The sequence below is a fragment of the Brachyhypopomus gauderio genome, chromosome 4 (assembly GCF_052324685.1).
Source record: "Brachyhypopomus gauderio isolate BG-103 chromosome 4, BGAUD_0.2, whole genome shotgun sequence".
Lineage (NCBI taxonomy): Eukaryota > Metazoa > Chordata > Actinopteri > Gymnotiformes > Hypopomidae > Brachyhypopomus > Brachyhypopomus gauderio.
In genome coordinates, this window is record NC_135214.1 from 24,993,400 (window position 1) to 25,012,772 (window position 19,373).

Sequence of the window (19,373 nt, forward strand, 5' to 3'; positions counted from 1 at the left end):
TCTAGTCAGGAGTTTCAGGACGGGTTTCACTGATGACACGGTAACATAGCTCTCCCCAGATAGCAGATCCGTAAACTCAGCTGCAGGTTTCAATGCCGTGCTCACAGACTCAAGGACAGCAATGTCCTGCCAGCTCGGAATTAGATGCTGGTGTCTCCGGTCATCCAAAACTCTTTTGATAGCTGGAATTTGCTCTAAGACTCTGTCTACCATTTTCTGTTTGGTGCCCCATGTTGTAGCGCAGTCCTGCACAGTATATTAGCAATTAAATCTAATGAAATTGGCCTACTAACTCTATAATAACAATAAGTCTACATTTTAAAATTAATATTCATTTCAATACATTTTTATTAAACAAAGAATAATCTCAGCAAGCCAGCAACAAAATATTTTCAGGCTGTAATGCCATAATATTGAAACCTAAATGAGTATTTTATAGAGTTTAAGCTTTATGCAATTGCCAATAATAAACCATTTAGTCACCTTCCATAGCTTACCAGTATGAGCCCATGCTGTGGGATTTTGAGCTCTAATTGGGTTTTTGCCAGATCTCTTTGCTTCAGCCAGCTCTGAGAAAATGTACTGACCAAATTGTGGCACAGGCCCATTGCCCGGGCTGTGCAGTCTTTAACGCTTGCCATTGCGTTTGTCACTGCCAAATGTAAATTGTGATCAAAACAGTTCAGCCACGGCCAGTTCAATTTGTTCACTGCTGCAATGATGTTTGCACCGTTGTCTGTAGTGATACAGGCCAACTTCTTTTCATCCAGGGACCACTCATCAAATGCGTGGAGAAGAGCTTCAGAGATATTGTCAGACGTGTAGTTCTGGGGTATAAACACTGTTTCGAGACACCATGATTTTAGAGCCCAATCGATGGTCAGATAATGCGCTGTTAAACTCATAAGGAGTCATATTGACACTTGACCACATATCGGTTGTGGCAGAGAAGTAGTCGACATTCTTGAGCTCACTTTTGACCAATGTCTTTACTGTGTTGTACATTTTTGGGACAGCCGTCTCAGAAAAATACGTCTTTCCAGGCAACTTGTATTGCTTGTCGAATTTCTCAAGCTTAGACTTGAATGCCGGTTTCTCGACCATGCTAAATGGAACCATCTCCTCAACAAGATACTGCGTTACGGCAGACGTCAGGCATTTATGTCTGTTACTTTCACAACTGTATTTGGATCCTCGTGCAAAGCATTCAGCTACTCCTAACTGTTGGCTGGAACCAACCTGAGCTGCTCCTTTTGAGGCTGCTCCACGGATTGGTGCTGTTGGGGGCAGTTGCACTTCGATAGCTGGATGATAGGTAGCTAGGTGGGATCTCAAATTCGATGTGTTTCCCCGTTTCACAGCAACCTTTCGGGCACAGATTTTGCATATTGCCTCGTCTAAATTGGCTAGCTCTCTTTTTATTTGGTTGAAAGCCGAAATGCTCCCAAACTGGCAAAGTCACATTTGGTTTTGCGACCAGAGTAGCTGCCATTGTTTCCATAAAAAGGCCGACACGAACGTTTTTAAATAGTAATTAACATCCACCACACACACAGCAAAGTGGCTTACGTGTAAAATAAGAAGTGAAAAAAAAGAAAACATGAACATCGCGGTGTGACGGTTGCTTGCAATTCCCTGCGGCTGGCAGGTCAATATCGCGGTATTACAATATTGCAGTTATTGTGACAGCCCTAGTCGTTACATAGACTGTAATAATTTAATGCCAGAGTTGCTGCCACACTCCAGAAATGTCTAAAATTCATCTGTCCCACGTGTTTTCATCTGTCCCCTGTTTTATTTTTCCATATGGCTGGCTGCCTACCAGAGCAACACTGAAACAAGGAGAGATTAGCTTTTCCCAAGATCCATCCTGGGCCAGCCACTTCCTGCCTAACCAGCTATGATGAAGGATCAACCCATTGCCCTGACTAACCAGTGTGGATGAAGGATAAACCCACTGCCCTGGACCATCTCACCGCCCCAAATTCTTCCATGCTATGATTACTGTTACCAACCATCAAGACGTTTAGGACTGAAGAAGAATTACATGTATCAGGCCCAACTCATAAGCACGGCCACATTTTAGATTTGATCATTTCTAAACGCATAGAGGTTAATAATACTGAAATTACTGATGTTGCAATCTCTGACCAGTTGTATTGGTGTATTTTTCAATATCGTGCACCTCTCAAATTTTGTAACTTTGCGCGTGCTGCGCTTCAGCGCAATGAACAAAGTCATGTTTGCAGGGTTCATACACCTATACAAGGTGCAATTCAAGCATGTCACGCGAGATAAAACGGTACGCATATGCGGGGAAAATTGGCCAATTCTAAAGATCGATCTCAGGTTTAATAAATCGATATCGAATCATTCAAATGAAGATCGATTTGAATAGAAAAATCGATTTTTTAAACACACCCCTACTCTCCACAGCACTGAAACAGCCCTAGTTAAGGTAGTAAATGACTTGAGATTGAATAAGGATGCAGGCAAACTCTCAGTCCTTTTTCTGCTAGATGTAAGCGCCGCTTTTGACACTGTTCATCATGAAATACTTCTTGATCGACTACAGAGCTGGGTAGGCCTTAGCGGCTTTGTGACCGGCATCAGCCAGAGGAGGTTCCTTTCAAGGTTTCTTCTTCGTGCTCTTATGGAGTTTTTCCTTGCCACTGTCGCCCCTGGCTTGCTCACTGGGGGCTTGGGGTCTCACTCGGACACTTGTAAAGCTGTTTTGTGACAACAAATGTAAAAACATTTTGATTGATTGATTGTCATTTAAAGTTATTTACGTCTTACAGTAAATGGATAGTTTTGTACTGAAGAACATACTGAAGAATTTCTTATATCCACAGAATTTCCACAGAAATATATATTTACACAAAAATTGACTAATAAAATTCTCAGAAGCCTCATCAGCTTGTTGCAACACTGTCACAGCTATTGTGAAAGGGAAACCAGTGACCACATGTTCTGACCTTGACCTCTCCATCTCACCATTCCTGAACACTTGAACACTAGTAGCTCTGCCAGCCCCTTCACTGTGTGGATAATTTAATTTAACAAAAGAATTTCACAGTTACACAGAATATGTAAATGTGCATATTTTGTCAATTGTGATTTTTTCACCACAATTGAAATTTGTCCTCCGCTTTTTACCCATTTGTATTTAATGGTTCTTGATGTGACAATTGTGTGTGTTCATGCTGTCCCTTCTCATGTGTATGTGTGTGAGTGTGTTTATGATGACCCTTCTCTCACGGACGTAATTTGGGGGGGGACTTTTTTCAAAAGTCGGTGTTGGTCCCCCCCAGTTTTTACGGTTAAAACCAAATATTTAACTAGCGACGAATCCATGTCCCCCCCACTTTTTATTACAAAATTACGTCCATGCCTTCTCTAGTGTGTGTGTGTGTGTGTGTTTATGATGACTCTTTAGTGTGTGTGTGTGTGTGTGTGTGTGTGTGTGTGTGTGTGTGTGTGTAGGTTTTACAGTCATACTCCCTGTTGGAGTTGTGAAGGCAGCGTGTCCTTGTTGGTAAGTAAACTGTGCTTATTTGAATTCAGCCTGTCTTTTATTAATGAACATTTATGTGTGGATAGTTCATTAAGCCCCTCCCACAACACACTTCCCCATCTGCAGATGTAAATAAATATGGCAGCTCTACTGTGTGGTGAGGACTAGATCAGTGAGATCAGAACACAAACCGTGAGGATAAACCCACTGCCCTGCCTAACCAGTGTGGATGAAGGATAAACCCACTGCCCTGGACCCTCTCACCACCCTGAATTCTCCCCTGCTATGACTACTATTACCAACCATCAAGATGTTTAGGACTGAAAAGGAATTACATAGAGAACTCATGTATATAAATACACACCAAGATGAGATTTATGTATCCTTCCCATCTTTTCTTTGTTTTTCTACTTCTTTAAATGGTTATGGTGACCGGAGTCGGCCAGAGGAGGATGGGTTCCCCCCCTGAGTCTTGGTTCCTCTCAAGGTTTCTTCCTCATGCTCTTAGGGAGTTTTTCCTTGCCACTGTAGCCCCTGGCTTGCTCACTGGGGGCTTGGACTCGGACACTTGTAAAGCTGCTTTGTGAAAACAATTGTTGTAAAGAGCACTATATAAATACATTTTGATTGATTGATTGTCACTTAAAATTATTTACTTAAATGGTCAAAGTAGTCATTTAAAATTTTAAATGTAGTATTTAGACACAGCTATAACAGTGTATACAGTGTCAGATATACTGTCTATGCTACACAGCTACTATCACCATCAGTAACTGAAGCATATCTGATGTTCATCATTTATAAACACTACTTAGGTGTAGATGTGTACATGTGTGAATGCCCAGGTAAAAGTATTGTTACTTTTGTCAAATAAAAGCCTGTGGTCAAATGTCAAATAAATTCTTCTGCCAGCAGGAGTGATAGTGCAGTAATGATGATAATGTCTCTGCCATCAGGATTCAGTAAGTAATGAGCAGTGATGGTGCCTCTTATTAGCCACTAAAGCATCATCAGAGGTGCTGGAGACCCAAGACTGTTCACACATTCTCCAAACTCGAAACACGACTCATTACTTAGTCGTAGACCCACTATACCGTTTACCTTAGACGTGGAAGTGTTTGAGGTCAGGGGTCAGCGCTGTGAAAAACACAAGAATCAAAACAACAACGCTCATCTATTATGGCTTGTAGAATAGTTTTGATCTTCAGATCTGCTCTGTGTTCTATATTTGCAGGAGATGAGCAATGTGGATCCTTTTGTACTGAAGAATGTACTGTAGTATTTCCTATATCCACAGAATTCCACAGAAATATGTATTTACACAAAAATTGTCTAATAAAATTCTCAGAAGCCTCATCAGCTTGTTGCAACACTGTCACAGCTATTGTGAAAGGGAAACCAGTGACCACATGTTCTGACCTTCATGACCTCTCCATCTCACCGGTCCTCAGCACTTGAACACTAAAAGCTCTGCCAGCCCCTTCACTGTGTGAATTATTTAATTCAGGGGTCACCAACCTTTTTGAAGTTGGGAGCTACTTCTTGGATACCAATTATTGCGGAGGGCTACCAGAAAGAAAGTTGTTGAGCGGGGGGGGGGGGGGGGGGGGCTTGTTTTGTCCGCTTCCCGCTTAGCGTGTCAATTGCTAAGCGGGAAGACCGCTAGCAACCGCGGACAATCGCTAAAAAACATAAAGGATGCAGCACTTTGGTGCATGGCAATATAGTGAGCTGTTTTTAAAACAAGCTCGCGGGCGACTCATAACGTCCTCGCGGGCGGCATGGTGCCCACGGGCACCACGTTGGTGACCCCTGATTTAATTTAACAAAATAATTCTAAAACGTTACACAGAATATACATTTGTATTTAATGGTTCTTGATGTGACAATTGTGTGTGTGTTTATGATGTCCCTTCTCATGTGTATGTATGTGTGTGAGTGTGTTTATGATGACCCTTCTCTAATGTGTGTGTTTGTGTGTGTGTGTGTGTGTGTGTGTGTGTGTGTGTAGGTTTTACAGTCATACTCCCTGTTGGAGTTGTGAAGGCAGTGTGTCATTGTTGATTAATAGAAAGTACCCCTGAGTGTGTGCTGTGTCTCATAGCTGTTAAAGTAGGGTTATTCAGGATGGGCTCATGTAAGTAAACTGTGCTTATTTGAATTCAGTCTGTCTTTTGTTAATGTACATTTATGTCTGGATTGTTGATTAAGCCCCTCCCACAACACACTTCCCCATCTGCAGATGTAAATAAATATGGCAGCTGTACTGTGTGGTGAGAGCTAGATCAGTGAGGTCAGAACACAAACCGTGTCGTTCCCTTTCAGCTCTGTTGATTTATAATCATGAAACTCCTCAGTCTGGTGCTGTTGTTTTTTCTAGGTAGTTCAGCAGTTGTAGGTGAGGTCGTGATGGATTTCTCCATAACCTGTCCACAGTTTTTTTCCACCCCAAATGGAGTAGCTACTCCTCCGACTGTGTTGCCAGGGCCTCAATATAAGCAGATTTGTCAGAAACAAGCTACTCAGAATGTGTATGAATTTGCAACACTTTATGACACAACAAACAGAATTCCAGTGTACTCAGCATATGTGTTTGTCAACCATGCGGCATGCGGCAGAAAGAATAGAAAGGTAGAAAAAATGTTTTTTTTTTTTTTTTTTAAATAATTTTCTACTTTAAATTTTGCTTTCGTCAAAGAATGCTCCCTTAGCAGCAATTACAGCATTGCAGACCTTTGGCATTCTAGCTGTTAATTTGTTGAGGTAATCTGGAGAAATTTCACCCCATGCTTCCAGAAGCCGCTCCCACAAGTTTGATTGGGTTGATGGGCACTTTTTTCGTACCATACGGTCAAGCTGCTCCCACAACAGCTCAATGGGGTTGAGATCTGGTGACTGCGCTGGCCACTCCATTACCGATAAAACACCAGCTGCCTGCTTCTTCTCTAAATAGTTTATGCATAATTTGGAGGTGTGCTTTGGGTCATTGTCCTGTTGCAGGATGAAATTGGCTCCAATCAAGCGCTGTCCACAGGGTATGGCATGGTGCTGCAAAATGGAGTGATAGCCTTCCTTATTCAAAATCCCTTTTACCTTGTACAAATCTCCAACTTTACCAGCACCAAAGCAACCCTAGACCATCACATTACCTCCACCATGTTTGACAGGTGGTGTCAGGCACTTATCCAGCATCTTTTCAGTTGTTCTGCATCTCACAAATGTTCGTCTGTGTGATCCAAACACCTCAAACTTTGATTTGTCTGTCCATAACACTTATTTCCAATCTTGCTTTGTCCAATGTCTGTGTTCTTTTGCCCATATTATTCTTTTTCATTTATTAGCCAGTCTCAGATATGGCTTTTTTTTGCCACTCTGCCCTGAAGGCGAAGCATCCCGGGGTCGCCTCTTCACTGTAGACGTTTACACTGGCGTTTTGCGGGTACTATTTAATGAAGCTGCCAGTTGAGGACCTGTGAGGCATCGATTTCTCAAACTTGAGACTCTAATGTACTTGTCTTCTTGCTCAGTTGTGCAGCGGGGCCTTCCACTTCTCCTTCTACTCTGGTTAGAGCCTGTCTGTGCTCTCCTCTGAAGGGAGTAGTACACACCATTGTAGGAAATCTTCAGTTTCTTGGCAATGTCTCGCATGCATGTCTCGCATGGAATAGCCTTCATTTCTCAGAACAAGAATAGACTGTCGAGTTTCAGTTGAAAGTTGTCTTTTTCTGGCCATTTTGTGAGTTTAATCGAACCAACAATTGTAATGCTCCAGATTCTTAACTAGCTTAAAGGAAGGTCAGTTTTATAGCTTCTCTAATCAGCAAAACTGTTTTCAGCTGTGCTAACCTACTTGCACAAGGGTTTTCAAAGGTTTTCTAAATATCCAATAGCCTTCTTACACAGTTAGCAAACACAATGTACCATTAGAACACTGTAGGGATGGTTGTTGGAAATGGGTCTCCATACATCTATGTAGATATTGCATTAAAAAACAGACGTTTACAGCTAGAATAGTCATTTACCACATTGATAATGTATAGAGTGTATTTTTGATGCATTTAATGTTAGCTAAATTGAGAAAAAAAACTGCTTTTCTTTCAAAAATAAGAACATTTCTAAGTGACCCCAAACTTTTGAATGGTAGTGTATATATATATATTGGGGCAGTCATGGCCTGGTGGTAGGGAACTGGTCTTGTGATCGGAGGGTCATGGGTTCGATTCCCAGACCTGAGGCCATGACTGAGGTGCCCTTGAGCAAGGCACCTAACCCCAACTGTTCCCTGGGCGCCGGGCTAAGGCTGCCCACCGCACTGGGCACGTGTGATCCACAGCCCCCTAGTAATCACTAGTGTGTGTGTGTGTGTTCTAACTGCACAGATGGGTTAAAAGCGGAGGACAAACTTCGATTGCGGTGTAAAAATCACAATTGACAAAATACAGTACATTTAATTAATTAATTTAACATTATATATATATATATATATATATATATATATATATATATATATATATATATATATATATATATTCCTCGTGCATCAACCGTCTGGACAAATGGTTTTAATGGGTCTGGTCTGGAATGGTCTGGCATGGTCTGCAGTGAATGCTGCCTCCCCTTCGGGAGTCCACTCAATCATTGAAGTGCTGGATCCTTTGGTGGAAACCAGTTCCCTGAGGGGTTTCTCGCTCTCTGCGTAGGAGAGAATAAAGGTGCGACAATATGAGCACATGCCAAGAAATGATAGCAGTTGTTTTTTAGTTCGCGGTTTGGGAAGGAAAAGGCAAACCAAATTTGGCTATCTGGATTAACTGGAATGCTAAAAAAATGCATTGGCAAGATTCCAACCCGGTCTCACTTCCTATGTGTATGAAATTGTACACAAAACTAAGCACTGGAATGCGTACTCATGCGTACGGAGAGAGCTGCGTACAGATGTTACACTGCTATCCAAATACATGTAAATACTTGCCGATTCCTGACAAAAACGATCCCTAGGCTATATGTAGGTGTCCAAACTGATCGTAGTATCTACTCTGTACAGTATATTAAAGCAAATGCTAAAAAAGATAAGAGAGAGACAGACAGAGAGAGAGGTGCACTTCCTGAGCGAATGCCCAGAATACAGTGGGATTCGGTCAGAATTCTTCATGAATAAAGCGATTAAAAAGCACTAAAAAGACTATCATATCGCTTTATTAATTTTTTTAATGTATTTTTTATTTTCATATTGTTATTTTCTATTAGTGCTTTTTATGTTTAGGTTTGTTCGTAAATCTTTGCTTCAAAACCTTGATATCAATGGTCGCAATCACGCTCAAATTGGATAGCAACCTTATCAATGTGAGCAGAACTTCACAGTAGGAGTCTTTGTCTGAGCACATTCTTGTTAACTAAATACATACATATGTTGGGATGTTTCCATATGTGGTCTATTATGAGTGAATACCTATTACAAGTGAGGTAAAAAAAACGAATAAGGATGACAAAGTAAATTCCTGTTAAATTGGCAACCCTGCACATCAGTTCTGAAGCTGTATAATCCATCATTATTTAAGCTTGGATACTAATGAGTTCACTTAGGCATATCAGAACCTGAGAATAAAAGAAGGAATATGTTTAGGTGAAAATTATGTTTGTCTCCACACAGAAAAAAGTAGCCAAAGACAAACCTAACAATCCCTAAACTATGAAATATCTTTCTTTCTCTCTCTCTCTCTCTCTCTCTCTCTCTCTCTCTCTCTCTCTCTCTCTCTCTCTCTCTCTCTCACTTCAAGATTGCTTTATTGGCACAACCAATTTTAACAATTACTTTTAATAACATAACATGAGCAATTGTTGTAAAAAACAACAGACAAATGTTCATGTCCATTTGCAAAATGTACAAAAGCATTTGCAAAATGTGAAACACAATGAGAAATGCAATTATGATGTGCACAAGTGACAAGGAGATGTGGAGATTGAATGAAGAGTTTAGAGAATTTCAGTTCTGATCTGAGAAATGAATCTGATCAACTGAGAAAAACTGTAATCAATTCTACTAGCTTCTTCAGGGAGCACAGAGACTTGCAGCAGAGCTCAACCCAAAATTGGTAATGCTATTTTTTTTTCCTTTTTACATGTTGTGGTAACATGTGGTAACATGTTGTGGTGTGCAAGTGTGTCCTGATTAGATTTGACTTATCTGCTGGTATGGTAGGCTTGAGTTTTCCAATTTACTTTTGGGCTTAGACTGCTTGTTACCAGGTTGTTTTGCTGGTTCTAGAGCTAATTGCTATTACTAGTTTCAGGTGTGGTTTCAGGTTAGCCCAAGGTGTGAAACTGCTGGGAGTGGCCTTACTAGCCACCAGGCAGATATATTGAGGGGGTGTCCGTCTGTAGTGGTATACAGCGACTAGACAGATTACTTCTTCTACCTCGTCCCATTCTACATCGACACAGAGGCAATCTCCTTCAAATTTGGCTAAGTATTTATTTCTCTCACTCTACTACTTTACTGTCAAGTTACTACACTGCTGCACTTTAAACATGTGTTTTTCAATACCTGCTCTTTCATCCCACAGAGCCAGACGTTCCCATCGTTACCGCAAGAAGCGCAATGCAAGGAATCTCATCCAACCCCCAAGGTCATCACATTCTCAGACCAGGGTGATGGGTGGACTCTGGAATTGCCAATCTGTGGTTCGGAAAGCTGACTTCATCTCAGCCTTAGCATCTCATCGTTCACTGCACTTCCTGGCTTTGACTGAGACCTGGATCACTCCTGAGAACTCTGCGACTCCAGCAGCCCTATCCTCTGCCTTTAACTTCTCCCACTCTCCGAGACAGACTGGCAGGGGTGGTGGCACAGATTTGCTCGTCTAGGAAGTGGAACTTCCCTCCACTTTCATTCTCACATCTCTCTATTTCTTCTTTTGAATATCATGCTGTTACTGTATCTTTCCCCACTAAACTGCATATAATTGTCATTTACCGCTCTCCTTCTCTTCTAGGTAACTTCATAGACGAGTTGGATGTTCTTCTGAGTCTCTTCACCATTGATGGAACCCCATTGATTCTCCTTGGTGACTTCAATCTTCCATCAAACAAGCTGCAGTCATCATGTCTCGAACCGCTGCTCTCATCCTTCAACCTTGCTCTTAACCTGACCCCTCCAACGCACATAGCAGGCAACATCCTAGACCTGATCTTCAGCAGACCAGCCCCAGCGCAGGATATGACAGTAACCCCCATACACTGCTCAGATCATCACTTTCTATCTTTCACATTCTCCCTGTCAATGCCTCTCCTTCAGGCTCGTCATTCTCTCGACGTAACCTGCACTCCATCTCTCACTCATCTTTTGGCTTCAACTATCCTTACTACCCTTCCACATCCTGATTCCTTTCTATCTCTTTCCTTGGATACAGCCACAGATGCATTGCTTTCTTCACTCTCGTCTGCAGTTAACCTTTTGTGTCCTCTTTCCTCCAGGCCAGCTAGATCCTCCCCACCTGCCCCGTGGCTGACTGAAGTTCTACGCAGCAACTGGAGAGAGCTAAGAAAGGCAGAGAGGAAGTGGAGGAAGTCCCAGCTTGACTCTGACCTACACTCCTATCAGCTCTCCTCTACAAGTTCTCAACAAAGGTTACTGCTGCCAAGTCATCCTTCTACAAAGAGAGACTGGAAGCATCAGCATCGGATCCACGCAGGCTCTTTAGTATCTTTTCCTCTCTTCTCAAACCCCCCTTTCCCCCACCAACCTCTTCACTTACCCCGGAGGATTTTGTCACCTTCTTTGAGGAGAAGGATAACAAAATTCGTCAGCCGTTTTCCTCTTTCTCTACTTCCTTCACCAATACTCATCCTCTTGCCATTAATTCCTTAACATGTTTTTCTCCTCTTTCCACAGATGAGGTCCTACAGCTACTTAAATCCAGCAACCCAACAACCTGCCCACTGGATCCCATTCCATCCACACTCTTCCAGACAGTCTCCATGGATCTGTTACCCTTCATCACGTTCATCATGAACAGCTCCTTGTCATCAGGCCAGGTCCCAGCTGCATTCAAGACTGCCAGAGTGGTCCCAATTCTGAAGAAGCCCACCCTGGACAGCTCGGATGTCTGCAACTACCAACCGGTATCACTCCTTTCTTACCTATCAAAAATTCTTGAGCGTGCTGTATACAACCAACTGTCTCTCTTTTTCACTCAAAACCTGCTCCAGGACCCCAACCAGTCGGGCTTCAAACCAGCACACTCAACAGAAACGGCCCTCATAGCGGTGACTGAAACTCCAGATTGCAAGAGCATCCAAACTGTCATCGGTTCTGATCCTTCTGGACCTCTCTGCAGCTTTCGACACGGTGAACCACAAGATCCCCCTATCTGTCCTCGCTGACCTGGGAATCACGGGCTCTGCATGGAAGTGGTTTGAGTCCTATCTAGAGAGGCATTCTTACCAGGTAACATGGAGAGGGTCTACATCTGCTCCTTGCAGGCTCCTTACTGGTGTCCCTCAAGGCTCAGTGCTAGGTCCTCTCCTCTTTTTCACTCTACACCCGTTCTCTTGATGTAATTACTAGGGGTGTATTCAACTAAGGATTTTCATAGTTGAATCTGATTAGTCAACTTTTCCCTTTAGTAGACTAATAGTTGAATCGCGTTTATTTATTTATTTAATTAATTTAGAGCACTTTAAACAGGATCCCGTTGTCATTCAGGACTTTTTTCCTCTTCAAAGTTAAAACCTAAAACACTCAGATAAATGAATAAACATGGTAGGTTGGCTTTATTCAGCTTTTATTTATTTACTTATTTATTTTTTATGAAACGTTAGAGAACATTAACCGTCAGTGCGCATTGCGCATATCGAACTGTCAGTCACTGTGCAAAATGTCAAAAATATTTTAAATAAAATATGCCTGCCTGAAAATTGCCACACAACAACAAAAAATACAAGGAAAGGTTCAAGTAACGGGGTTTAAAAGCAAACAACAAAAAATGTTTATAGGCCTATTTGCCGAGACGCACCATGACGAGACGACACGACTGAAATGACAAACGTTTTTTTTTGCCTTACGCATTTTAAATGGTATGCCATGTTGGTTGTTGTCATGTGAAATGAAAGATGTTGATGACATAACTTGTTTGATTCATCTTTATGTTTTTCAAAATACTTTTGAAGTTTTTTAGTAGCCATTATAATCTCGGCAGATGCTGCGCGTATTCTGTAGCGTGTTCAGCTCCGCTCGTTTGGATTGTGCAACAGCAGGGTGTGATTTATTAATGTGTAGTAAGGAAGATGCCTATTGTTAATGCGCAAACATTTAAAAATATTTATTAACAGAAATTAGGATGATTTTATTTGACAAAAGGCTATATATAATGAAAACAAAGACATTTCATGTAACAACTAATGCTTAACTGCATCCTTGGGCACCCCCATGCAGTTAGAATGGTACATTTGACTATGACGTTCATAGTCGACTAGGGGGTATAGTCGACTATAGTCGAATCAGCGACTATTGCAGATCACCCCTAGTAATTACCTCTCATGGTTTTTCGTACCACTGCTATGCTGATGACACTCAACTAATGCTTTTCTTCCCACCATCTGATATTCGGGTTTGCAGCCGTATCTCTGCATGTCTGACTGACATCTCTTCATGAATGGCAGCTCATCATCTAAAGCTCAATCCCAGCAAGACTGAGCTGCTGTTCATCCCTGGAGCTACAGGTCCTCTTGCCATCTCATTCGAGAACTCATTGATTGTTCCGCCCAAAGATGCAAGAAATCTTGGGGTGACTCTGGATGACCAGTTGTCGTTCTCTGCCCATATTACAAACCTGACTCGGTCATGCGGATACTTTTTCTACAACATCCTATGCATCCGACCCTTCCTCTCTCAGGAGGCCTCCCAGGTGCTTGTCCAGTCCCAAGGCTTGACTACTGCAACTCTCTCCTGGCTGGTCTTCCTCTGCAGGCCATCAGACCCTTGCAACTGATCCAGAATGCAGCAGCAAGGCTTGTCTTCAATCTACCCAAGTTCACTTATGTCACTCAACTGTTGCGATCCCTTCACTGGCTTCCCGTGGCTGCTTGCATACAGTTTAAAATTCTGATGCTTGCATACAAAGCCAAGAATGGACCAGCTCATTCATACCTTATGGCAATGGTCAAGAGTCGATTCGCACCTCGAGCCCTTCACGCTTCAAGTACAGCTCGGCTTGACCCGCCATCCCTCAAGATTCATGGAAGACACGCGACAAGATGCTTCTCTGTCCTGGCTCCCAGCTGGTGGAACGAACTTCCACTGGCTATCCGAACAGTGAACTCTCTTGCGGTTTTCAAACGCAGACTGAAGACCCATCTCTTTGTAAAGCACTTATAAGCACTAATCTACTCAAGCATTGGTATAAATCGTAATTGCACTTTATCTCTGGGAACACTTGCTAATTATTGCACTCGTACTGCATGTAGTCTTGTAGGTATTTCAGTCATGCTAGGTATTGCTCTAATCTTATATTTTGTTGTCTTCTTTCTAGGTATCAGCACTGGCAACTGTTTATGGCAGTGCTTGAGCTGGAGTAGTTTGGACATAAACCTGTTTATAGGCCTACTAGATAGAGATACAAAAGTGCTAAGTGTTTAGTCAGAATATGCAAGTCGCTCTGGATAAGAGCATCTGCTATATGCCATAAATGTAACAGTGTGAACATGGCATGGTCTTTATTATGGATCTTTACTGAAGCAGTATTACTGAACCTGGGTATGTGTAATACTTTTTATCTTATAATCCTAAGCAAAGAAAAGAAGGCAAGACCCATATCTGGTGTTGTTAGGTGGAGACAGAGGGATAATTCAGGACAAATTATTCCAAAATTTCCCCCAAAGACTCATAACTCGACTACATGTAATAAATGTTCTTTTTGGTCTCCAAATTTGAATTGTGCAGGTCTTCTGATAGTTGAATAATGAAAATGTACCTTAGTCTCACATTGCTTTTTGTTCCAAACTCAGGTAAAAGGAGCAGTTCTGAAGTGGCTGAACCAGTATTTCAGTAGCCTGAGCCAACACATTATGGTCAGTAGAAATTTGTTAAATAGATTATATATACATAACTGCTAGTCACACTGTAACGAAGCTCGCGTTGTTCAGCTGAGCAGGGCCGGGGCATGGCAACACAGGCAGGGACCGGGCGAGGTACGGGAGCAGGGCTGGACGGGACAGGACCGGGAGTAGACACGGGAGCGGGGCCAGGGAACAGGGCGGAGGCAAACACAGAGGCAAAGACACCATGAACAACGGAGACAGGCACAGGCACAAGATGGGTCACAACTTGGGGAACAGACATGGGGACAGGGACAGAGAAGACACCACGGGAAACAGACACAGGAACATGGACACGAACAGACACAACCACGGGGACGGGAACCAACACAAAACCAGGGACAGGACCAGGGAGCAAGGGGAACACGGGCAATGAAACATAAGAGGCATAGGGTTGAGCCGGGGGCACACAAAGTCCATGCCCAATAGAGGGCATCACAGTCTCTGGGGGAACGGGCGTGGCCGGCAGGCGGGCAGCGGGAACAGGCGGCATCCGCTGGCGGGCAGCGGGAACAGGCGGCGTCCGCTGGCGGGCAGCGGGAACAGGAACCGGTGCAGACGACCCTTCCTGGGTCGCGGAGACAGGAGCCGGCATGGACCGCCGACGGGCAGCGGGAACAGGAACCGGTGCAGACGACCCTTCCTGGGTTGCGGAGACAGGAGCCGGCATGGACCGCCGATGGGCAGCGGGAACAGGAACCGGTGCAGACGACCCTTCTGGGTCGCGGAGACAGGAGCCGGCATGGACCGCCGACAGGCAGCGGGAACAGGAACCGGTGCGGATGACCCTTCCTGGGTCGCGGAGACAGGAGCCGGCGTGGACTGCCGACGGGCAGCGGGAACAGGAACCGGTGCGGATGAGACACCCTCGGGAGGCGGAGCCGCCACACTGACGTCATCGGGGGGTGGAACCACCGGGCTAACGTCCTCAGGGGGCGGAACCACCGGGCTGACGTCCTCAGGGGGCCGTGTCCGCCGCGCTGACGTCCTCAGGGGGCTGTGTCCGCCGCGCTGACGTCATCGGGGGGCGGGACCGCCAAGCCGACGTGGCCAGTACTCCCCCCCAAAAAATTCTTGGGGGTCTCGTGTGGAGTAGCTGGCGGGATCAGCGGCGGTTGGTCCTCTTCCTCGGGTTCCTGGGTGAGCCTGGCAGAACACACAGACACACAAGCTCCTCGGTTGCTCTCCCTGCGACGACTCCGCCTCCCTCGAGGCGTCGGGAGCTCGCAGTTGTCATGGAGAGCCAACCGAGGGTTAATTAAACGCTCGTCAGTGTGTTAAAACCATCTGCCCGCGACTTGCACTATAGGATGTTCCTCCTTGTAGTGTTCAAGCCGGGCAGACACATAGCGCTCAATAGGAGTCTCGTCGCAAAAGCCAGCCGAAACCGAAAGTGGCTGCACTTTCTTAGGTCTGCGACGAGACTTCCTTGTCCCCACAGCGCCAGGGGTATTCCTGTCTCTGGTTTGTTCGTACTGAAATACCGGAGAGTCGAACCGGATTAAACCAGCCGACATCACATCACAGTGTTCGAACTCACCAGAGTCTCGCTCTCTCGCTGTGTCCTTGCTAGGTCTGGTATTATGTAACGAAGCTAGCGCTGTGAAGCGAGAGGACGGACACAAATGCTGAGAAGAGCGAGATTTATTCAAGGGCATACCATCATCATCGTCGCTAAGCCAGTCCGGGTTCATAATAGGAGGGCAGTCCGTAAAACAGGCGTACACAGGCATGACAAACAGAAAACACGAGAAACAGGTAAGGAATATAAAGCAGGAACAAACCACGGGCAATGACAAACCAAACATCCAAAATACCAGACGAAGGACAAGGGAGACTCAGGGGCAGATATACACAGGTCTGAAACAAGGAACAGGTGGGAATGATAATACAGGGGCGTGGCAACAAACGAGGAATCACAGAGACAAACGAGCAGGGCAGGACGAACGGGCAAGGAGCACAGACATGAGGGAACCCGGAATGACAGCTAAGGGAGGGGGCGAGGCCATACGTGACACACACATTTAATAATTTAGTAATATATTTTGTCTTACATTTACAGATAGTGCTCAAGAACTTGCACTGCAAGACCTGCTCAGGGACATTCCTCCACAAGAGAAGGGCACTGTGCCACCAAGCTGGGCTGAACGGCAAGCTCAAAGCTCAGATAAGTGGAATGCTTCTAGATCAGTGTTTGTCATCTGTTTTTTTTCAGCTCTGATTAATTTTGTTGCCATTAATTTTTTTTTCTTCTGTGATTTAGTTTGACTGTTGCCACTTCATCTACCTTAACCATGTACCTGTTCACCCAGTCAGCTAAAGCTGACCTGTAGCAAAGAGGTCATCCTTGTTGGAATTAATGGTAAGTACTTGATTCAGTTCAATTAAATGCAAAAGACTGAATTCATACTGCTTACACGTCTTTTTGATTTCAAGACAGTACCAACTTAATTTGCCAACACTGAGCTGTTCTCAGTGCATGAAAAGCTGGACCACTGGACTTGATGAACTAGTACAATGTGGATATTGGCCTGCTACCATCAACCACCAGACCATCTTCCATGTCGACCTGTTCCAGGCTTTCCAGGATCTGAAGCAGCTGGCTCCTGGGCTTTCTCATCAAGCATTTATTGGAACAAAGTCTTTTGGCAGAGTAAGCATGCATCATATTTCTTTGTTGTAGATCAGGGCCAGTCTTATCCACAAAGGGTCACTGTGGCTGCAGATGATCTTTCCAATCAAGCAGAACCTATTTCTATTTGTTTAAAGGTGCTGTAGAATACATTTATCTTGCATTTAACAGTATTCTCTAATTTGTGCATAGAAGGTATGTGACATTGGTTGGGGTGAAAAATGCCCACATGAGGTTTTTACATGCCCATTTACAGGTTAAAATGTGTTGGTGGTTCTTGTTATATTTTGAGGTAAGGAACTCTGGAGATGGCAAAATTCTGCAGCAGGATGGCGTTCCTTCTCATACTTCAGCCTCCACATCAAAGTTCCTGAAAGCAAAGAAGTTCAAAGGGCTCCAGGATTGACCAGCCCAGTCACCAGACATGAACATTATTGAGGATTGAAAGATGAAACCAAAAAATCTTGGAGAACTCTGGAAGTCCTGATAGTAGAGGTGTATTCAACTAAAGCCCGGTTCACACTGCACGATTTTAGGCTGGTCTTTCAGTCGCCGACTGATCGCCGACAAAAACTGTGGTCGGAGGCTAATCGGCGATCACTCGTCGCTCGCTCAGTCGTGTAGTGTGAACTGCTGAAAGACGCTGAAAGACGCTCACCGAGCCGTCGCCGACTGGTCGCAGATGACTGGCAGATATCTAGCATGTTTAATATCTAGCAGTCGGCGACTGAAAGTCGGCAGCAGCGTCTAGCTACAGCCAATGGGAACGTGGAGAGAGAACCGCGGCACCGCTGAAGATATCTCTGAAGAATGTAAAAAACTTTGAAGAATGATTTCAAAACAGTAACCACACAAAATCCTCACCTTTCTTACAACTTTACTACAACACTGTTTAAGTTATTGTGACAGCACTTGAGAAATAGTGCGATTGATTATATCTATGTTCACTGCAACGGAGAGATGAAATAATTCTGGCAACTTGGGACTATGGAGTGTTTAAATGGTAAAAAATAATAATAATAACGAAAATGTGGAGTACATGTACATTGTTTTTTTTCTTCTACGTGGTGTTGCTGGTTCTGGGAGAGTTTCGTTTTCGTGTTCTCGTGTTTTTGGACGGCAGCCAGATGAGTCGGCGATTCCCCAGTCGTGTAATTCGTGAGCCTGCGTCGCCGATCAGTCATGTAGTGTGAAAGCCACAACAACTGAAAGACTCGCGATTACAGCACGATCAGTCGTGTAGTGCGGACGGCACAAAAACCTGACGACTGAAAAGTCGTGTAGTGTGAACCAGGCTTTAGGATTTTCATAGTCGAATCTGATTAGTCAGATTTTCCCTTTAGTCGCCTAATAGTCGAATCTGGTTTTTTTAAAATCTAGAGCACCTTAAATGAGATCCCGTTCTCATTCAGGACTTTTTTCCATTTCAAAGTAAAAACCTAAAACACTCAGATAAATGAATAAACATGGTAGGTTGGCTTTATTCAGCTTTTATTTATTTACTTATGTTACGGTGACAGTCCCGGACCCTTCCCTGTGAGCGTGCCGCTACGTTGTCTGCGTGCCGTTATGTCCATGTATGTACTTTCGTGGGTGTGGGTCGTTTGTGAGCGTGTTCGTAGTCGCACCTGTGCCTTGTCTTGAGATCACGAGGGTTTGTGTTAATCACCTATTTAATGTGCGTTCGCGCAGTGTCTTGTGTTCGTCTTTGTCTAAAGTTTCGTGCCAGTGTGAGTGTCGTGTTGTTTGCTTACCCTCCACACGGAGCTTACACGTCATTTTTTGTTAAATAAACGTTCAGTGTTGCACCGTCCTCGCTTGTCGTGCCTCCTCCCTCGAGCGTGACAACTTATTTATTTTTTTATGAAACGTTAGAGAACATTAACCGTCAATGTACATATCGAACTGTCAGACAGGCACTGTGCAAAACATCAAAAATATTTTAAATAAAATATGCCTGCCTGAAAATATAAAAAATTTGCCACACAACAGCGAAAAAATTATAAGTAAAGGTTCAAGTAACGGGGTTTAAAAAGCAAACAACAACAACAAAAAATGTTTATAGGCCTACTTGCCGAGACGCGCCGCAATGACACGACACGACCGAAACGACAAACGGCTGAACTGTTA

The 19,373-nt window shown here is 43.9% G+C and overlaps 1 long non-coding RNA gene across 1 annotated transcript; it reads left to right on the plus strand.

The window, feature by feature from the left end:
• The first annotated feature begins 9,747 nt into the window (after positions 1–9,747).
• On the plus strand, positions 9,748–19,056 carry LOC143512670 (uncharacterized). Its single transcript, XR_013130508.1, has 7 exons — positions 9,748–10,739; positions 10,991–11,143; positions 11,409–11,638; positions 11,726–14,584; positions 16,674–16,973; positions 17,048–17,264; positions 17,536–19,056. It is a non-coding gene; the product is annotated as an uncharacterized LOC143512670 (long non-coding RNA).
• Positions 19,057–19,373: the final 317 nt, after the last annotated feature.